Below are 6,000 nucleotides of genomic sequence, written 5' to 3'. Positions count from 1 at the left end.
ATTTCGGCTCTGGTCGTGATCTCAGAGTCCTGGGATAGAGCCCTGAATTGGGCTCCACGCTTAGCAGGGAGCCTGTTCTGCCCTCTCTCCCTACTCATGTACTCTCCCTCTCTCTCAAATAAATAAAATCTTAACAACAACAAAAAAAGGTTTTGTCAAACTGTCAACTGGCCTCAATTTTCCCCTTTCTTCCAGCAGTGTTTGGACACAGAAGCCTTGAGCCTCGAGCCAGGGAAATTCAGAGGGGCTCATCTCAAGGGTGTTTTTCCATTTACCGCTCAGGTGGGGTCCACAACGCATCTGTCACACTGTGGGTGGGCTCCATCTAATGTCTCCTCGCTGCACTATATTTAACAGAAATTCCTCAGAAGTGTCTTCATACGGATATCACCCTTCCCAATTTCTCAAAGCCAACACAGACTTTTTGCTAATTTTTCTTTATGGGAGAATGGTAATTCTATGGACGTTTGGAAAGAAAAGGGGATTGAAAACATATGCTTAACCAGTCATCCTAAACTGAAAAGATTTAGTTTTAAAAGATTTCCGGTACCCTTTGTTTTACAGCCAGTAAACTAGGCTTACGTATCTCAAACAGACAAAAGAAGCACCCTCTATTTGAAGGACTGCTCGGCCCCCTGATTTTGAGATGCAACTGAGAATTTATTCATTAAAAAATTTTTTTTTTCTATGAAGATTTCTTGAGCATCTACCGGGTACTGGGCTCTATAGGAGATGCCAGAAGTAGGAAAAGAAATAGGTATAGTCCCTGTCATCATGCTTCTCACTGTCCACGTAGCAGGAGAGTCACACACATGGCTTTTGAGGCACAAGTGGGATCCAGGTTGAGCCAACCACGGACACAGAGGATTCTGGGAGCAGAGGAAGGTGATTCTATGTGGGGCGCCACAGAGAAGCTACAAGATGTGCTTGGCAACTAATGGGCAATCTGGTGCTTCTGGATCATAAAGACATGAGCCCAAATTAAAGGCTGGCTTGCACTAATGAATGTCTGTCCTATGAAGACTTTGGCCTTTATCCCTTATGCAGTTGAATGCCATGGATATTCTTTGTTTTTAAGACTTTATTTATTTATTTAACAGAGAGAGAGATCACAAGTAGGCAGAGAGGCAGGCAGACAGAGGGGGAAGCAGACTCCCTGCTAAGCAGAGAGCCCGATGCGGGGCTCGATCCCAGCACCCTGAGATCCTGACCTGGGCTGAAGGCAGAGGCTTAACTCACTGAGCCACCCAGCTGCCCCGAATTCCACAGATATTCTTAAATAGTATTGTGGCATGATTAGACATTCTGTGAAATAAGGAGCAGTGATCGAGTGAGTCATTCTGCAATGACAGAGTATAGAAAAGACTAGATTCAAATGAATTCCAAATCGAAACCAAAACTGAAAAGTGTTTCTGATATGAGACCAGTAACATGCAAGATGGACGAAATCTCATTTTTTGGAGAAGATAAAAAAGAGAGCACAAATGATTTTGATTCAAGTTCGATCTCAAGTAACTTATCTGGTGCTTTCATAGAGCAAAGGAAACAAGTCTCCAGATTCCTATTTTGGTTCCCCAGGGGGAATCTCTGCTTCACAAATCGCAGGGACAGAAACCCTCTCAGTGCCGATCTTTTCCTTATGATCCAAGATCTGAATTTTTTTCCAAGTCAGTGAAAGCAAGCAATTCTATCACAGCCTACATTTTTCTCTTGATTTCTGGAACATCCAGCCTGTGGGAAAGAGACTAAGTTTCCCTACTCCTCTTGTTCTCATTAAAGGGTCTTATCTAAATGTTTAGACTTCTGATTTTCATTGCAGGAAAAAGGATGTTTTTTCGTTAAATTTCAATGTGCTGCCCAATCCCTAAAGTGCCAGGGCACAACAGACTTTATCATTATCATCATCATCATTATTATTATTATTCCTATTATTAAGAATTTTGGACATATTGACAATACTTTTCAGACATGAGGCTTTTTCCTAATAATCCAGACTCTAAGCTGGTCCATGAAATGAAGACTTTGGCATTTATCCCTTACACAGTTGAATTCTACGGTCCTAGGTCTAGACTCTAGGGTCAGTTTAGAATCTATGGATCTTTATGAGTAATGGACAACCCTGCAAGGAACACCTGTCAGAGGCCTAGAAATTTCCTTTCAAGCCAAGACACCTGTCAAGCACACCTTCACAGGTCTGGAACCACACGCTCCTTGGACACACCTGTCTTCATCAGCTTCCCTAACAAACCAGTTCACACACCTAAGGCTGACTTGGTCTGTACGTAATAGCAAGTTACTGTGGCTCTTTGAGGGCATCAGAGGAATCTTCTGTCGACTTCCCTTTGTAGGCTCACTAACTGCTGACGTGTCCTGAGGTGTCAGACCCACATCTACCAGAACAGGGAAGGGATCTTAGAGACCGTCTAGTCTGTAGGTGCCCACATTTTATTGTAGCACCAAAATCTTAATAGCAAATTAAAATAAGATCTACAGACAGCTCATTATTTGATACAAGAATCATGAAAGTGGGACTCTACTGGAACCGTGGTAGGAGATCTGAAGCTGCCCCTTTTCCCCCAAGGCTCCGCGAGGCAACACCGCTAAAACCCTTGGTCTCCGCAGTGCCTCGCTGGAAAGTCAACGGCTAATTGAACAGTCTCTTTTCATAAGCGATGAAACTAAGGGCTGGACATAGAAAACCATTTGCTCAAGATTACACCATTAGGAAAAAAGTCGGTATCCTAATTCCAATCTGATTTATCCCATGACCCCAGATCCTTCGTGAGGCCACACATTCTGTCCACCTTCCACAAAAGGGAGCTTGGTGGCTTCCAGTAAGGCAGAAGTGTGGACATTGTTGTTGATGATCCATTTGCATGGTGATAAGCCTCTCTGTATTTATTATGTATCTGTTTATTTGTTGAAGAAGTACAACTCACTCAAAGTACAAGTTTGCTCTTTGTGGCATCTTACTCCCTAAAGCGATGACGTCTGGCCCAGGAGCACCCATTTCTCAGCGTGATGTTAGCCTTCTACCTGTATGTCTTTGGGTGGATTTCCTCCTCAATCCCCTAACTAGGGTTGCCTAGTTTTATGAATGTTCACTTCCTCAGGCGTGGGTGACTCATTCGTCCTGCTGAATCATACTCTAGTGAGTGTGATTACATAGTTTATCTTCCCAGCCAGGACATTTTTTTTTTTTTTAAGAGTAAAAGGGGGTTCAACAAATTACTAACCTGGGACAGCAAATGTTAGCTGAAGTTGCTCTGGACAAACCAGGGTGTGTGTAGAGGGATGCAAGCTCTGGGAGGGTATGCAAGAGGTTTCTGTTGGACAGAGCAATAGGCTTTCACAGGGAAACCACAGGAAAGATTATGGAGAAGTGGGAACACTGAGACTAATTAAAGAGTACAACCAGAATGATGATGCTTGAGGCTGGTTGATTGGAACCCGAAGCCCATAGGAGTGGGCAGTCCAGGTGGGCAGAGCGTGGGAAGGGAGGGAAAAGGAGAAAACCTCCAAAAGCAGAATGGGTTGGAGGGCAGAAGCAGCTGTAGGAAGAGGATTTGGTTACTGAGTTCTCTCTGCTTGTCTATGCAGATTAGCACATGCCAGTCTTTCCAGCAGGATGAGTCCAAAGTTCCCGAGACAATGGCAAGACATGCCTTGTGCTGATCCTGGGAGACATATCTTTGTCTGTCTGACAAGGATGGGCTCTGGAGCGTTTTGGCGGAAGAGGATGTTGGCATTGCTGCCGTGTATGACTCCAGTTCTAGAGAGACAGCTGCTCACATTCTTGGCTGGTGTTGGGTCTGATGACGCTGTTCAGCACTGCCTTTGTCTGCGTGCAGCCATGTCAGAGTCTCCAAACCAGGCTTGTGAGTGTCTCATCCCTGAGAAGCCATGTTGCCCTTTGACTCAAAGCTTGGCTCAGCAGAACGGCCCCCATTTTGTGTTGTGTCATATGTCACAGTCACCTGGTGACTCTTCACATCTGAGCCTCACAAGGGCAGAGGGTGTGACTCAAAGTCACACAGCAAGCGAATGACAGAGCAGGGATTTTATTTCAAGTCCTCTCTCTCTCTCTCTCTCTCTCTCTTTTTTTTTTTTTTTTTTTTAGCAAAGAGAGCCCTATAACTTTCAAGTAGGTGACGCCAGGACTCAAAAAAAAAAAAAAAAAAAAAAAAACAGTTCTGGATTATGGTTCTGGTTGAACACAAATTCACCCCAAACTCTCTAGATTTCTATACTATTGGTCGTGGTGGCTAATACTCATTGGCCATTCACTGTGTGCTTCACAGGTTTCTCACGGTTGGCACCTGGGAGTTGAGAATGGCCGATGACCCTGTGGCTGAGACAGTCCTGGTTTTAGCACTAAAAGTCTTGGGCAAACCTTAATGTTTGGTCACACCACTCAGAATATTCCAAGGAGGCTGTCTCATTGGATGGTTTATAGATGACTTAACTGATAACTCAGAGAAATTCAGTTGTCTCTGAAATACCATGAGTCTAGCACCACAGGGAAGCAGGATCGGAGCCCAGATCTGTCTGACTTCAAAGCCAGAGCTCCAACCATGACACCCACAGTCCTGTTGTCATTGGTGTGAGACCCAGGGTATTATACTAATGACAACCCCAGACCCAGCACCTTCCTCATCACTGGCCAGAACTTAAATGATGTTTCAGTATGTTATGCTGCGGATGGAATCTTAGAGCTGAAAGGACCTCCACAGGCATTTAGTTAATCTAACTCATTTCACACCTGAGCTTCAGAGACGTGGAGGGACATTACTTGGAGTCACACCGCAGAGCTAGGATGTCGCGTCTTCTGAATCCCAGGGCAGGTTTTCTCTTCCACGGAGTAATGCGATACAATGCCCACACTTTTCAACAAGCAGATTTGAAATGAGATGTTTAGCATGGACAGTTTGCCAGCAATGTCCCCCAATTGCTGTCGAACCATCCATGAGAGATCTACGTCAACTCTTGTCATCTTTGTTATGTTACCACTATAAAGCACCATGTTATGAAATACTGAATTTATTCACACAGATCTCTCTTCACTTTAATTTGGTAATTATTGGGAAGGTTCACTCATCAGGGACGGGCAGCCCAGAACTGAAACCATGCTGAACACATCTGTGGCTGACGGCTGGTTTTCTCCTGCAGTGTTAGGTGGAAAAGGCAATGCCGCTCTTCTCCATCTGGGGGATATTATAGGAAAAGTCAGCTTGCTAAAGTGTGATGGTGCCATCTGGAAGTATAAAATGGCAGAACCCACCTCAGACCTTCTGAATTGGAATCCGTATTCTAACGATACCCCCTAGACTATCTGTATGCCCACTGCAGCAGAGAAGCATTGCTTAAAGGGTGGCCAAGGAAGAACCAGTTTACTGTTAATGGGCTTTTTTTTTTTTTTTAAAGCACCTTTTTTTTTTTTTTAAGATTTTATTTATTTATTTGTCATAGAGAGAGAAGCGAGAGCAAGCACAGGCAGACAGAGTGGCAGGCAGAGGCAGAGGGAGAAGCAGGCTCCCTGCCAAGCAAGGAGCCCGATGTGGGACTCGATCCCAGGACGCTGGGATCATGACCTGAGCCGCTTAACCAACTGAGCCACCCAGACGTCCCTGTTAATGGACTTTTGACAGTCCTCTTTGCCCTCCCCACAACAGGTTTGTAGGAACCAGATGCACAATCTCTGTACATTCAGTAAAGCCCTCTGCCTGCTCTGGGGCAGCTTGGCTCTGTTGGAACAAGTGCTCTGTTGGAGCACGACAAGAGAGTAAAGGCAGGTAAACAACGGGTGGGGACATGTCTATAGAGGTAGGGTATGTCTCCTGCCATTTTGACTTCCACTTGTGAATGTGTTCTCCCTATAGACTGGAGAGAATTTTATTATAACTCTGACATCTCTAAACCAAAGACTAGCTAGCCCCGGCTGATTTCTCATTTGGGTTGAAACTGTGTTGAACAAGAATGAAACAAGAAAAGGACCAGGCG

Source organism: Mustela erminea, chromosome 18, assembly GCF_009829155.1.
Source record: "Mustela erminea isolate mMusErm1 chromosome 18, mMusErm1.Pri, whole genome shotgun sequence".
NCBI classification, from domain to species: Eukaryota; Metazoa; Chordata; class Mammalia; order Carnivora; family Mustelidae; genus Mustela; species Mustela erminea.
The sequence above is the reverse complement of the archived record's forward strand: the minus strand, read 5'-3'. Positions refer to the sequence as shown.